This window comes from Arachis duranensis, chromosome 9 (assembly GCF_000817695.3).
Source record: "Arachis duranensis cultivar V14167 chromosome 9, aradu.V14167.gnm2.J7QH, whole genome shotgun sequence".
In the NCBI taxonomy this organism is placed as follows: domain Eukaryota; kingdom Viridiplantae; phylum Streptophyta; class Magnoliopsida; order Fabales; family Fabaceae; genus Arachis; species Arachis duranensis.
The window spans coordinates 40,604,767-40,606,299 of record NC_029780.3 but is presented as its reverse complement, the minus strand read 5'-3'; positions in this window follow the sequence as shown (position 1 = coordinate 40,606,299).

The following is a 1,533-nucleotide window of genomic DNA, read 5'->3' as shown; positions in this document are numbered from 1 at the left end:
ACATTATGTCCCTCGGACGCCCCTCTACCCCCGCTGCTCTTGCTAAACGCATCACCATCAATGGAAAAGGAATGTTGATGTTCTTCTTCTGAATCAGTTCCCATATCAATGTGCGTATCAAAGGCACAATGGCTATGCTCTTAACTTCATTGATAGCCCAAAGTAGCAGAGCAGTCTTGAATCTTACATGGGTAGTATGGGTGTTGGGAATGATGTAGTCCGCCGTAATTTGATGCCATATACGAGCTTCGGCATTTAAATTAGAGTAAGCTAAAGTTGCGGGAACAGATTTCCTCCCTTTGCTAAACTTTCATGAAGCACCGGGACGGCTAATTCTCTCAAGTATAGGTGCCAAAGACATCCTCCCCTTGAACACATTTGCCTTGATCCTTGAATAATCATCCTTCTCAGGCGGAATGTGAGGGATCTTCAAAATAGCTTCGAGAGCTCGGTTGAAAGTATCCAACCTCTTTTCCCGAAGGAACACTGACTCCGCCTCCCAAGTTTGGTAGTTGGCATAGAATTCTTGCACCATGGTTTCATTAACTTCAATTGGGTCTTGCTCAAGAAACTCTCAATGAAGTGAGGCAATCCATTCATGGATGACTGGTTTGTACTTGCTTGGAACCTTAAGCGTCCGCTCCCAATGGATTGACCTTTTCTCAAATTTGTCATATTGGAACTCGGCTCTCTAGTTAAGCAAGACATTCGGGTTATCACTCGGGGCGATCCATGAAATAAGGTCTGGATGCGCGGGTTGTGGGTTGTACAACCGGTAAAACAACCGGTTTCTTACCCTTTTTTCGCATCCTATAGAGAAAACAAAAGATTTTGAGATTATAGAACATCAACAAATTAAAATCAATGCAGAAGCACTAATAAATTCAAGAGGAAGCACTAATAAATTCAAGAAAACTAAATTCTTAATTGGAAGCTTGAAAGTAGTTTAATTCAAAAGAAAAGGCTGTGTGTATATTCTAATGGTGCACGCGGTTTGATGAGCGGATAATTTATACGCTTTTTGGCATTGTTTTTAGGTAGTTTTTAGTAAGTTCAAGCTACTTTTAGGGATGTTTTCATTAGTTTTTATGTTAAATTCACATTTCTGGACTTTACTATGAGTTTGTGTGTTTTTCTGTGATTTCAGGTAAATTCTGGCTGAAATTGAGGGACTTGAGCAAAACTCTGAAGAAGGCTGACAAAAGGACTGCTGATGCTGTTGGAATCTGACCTCCCTGCACTCAAAATGGATTTTCTGGAGCTACAGAACTCCAATTGTTTCAAATGGCACGCTCTCAACGGCGTTGGAAAGTAGACATCCAGAGCTTTCCCGCAATATATAATAGTCCATACTTTATTTGGAGATTGATGACGTAACTTGGCGTTGAACGCCAAGTTCATGCTGCTGTCTGGAGTTAAACGCCAGAAAAACGTCATGATCCGGAGTTGAATGCCCAAAACACGTCATAACTCGAAGTTCAACTTCAAGAGAAGCCTTAGCTCGTGGATTGATCAAGCTCAGCCCAAGCATAC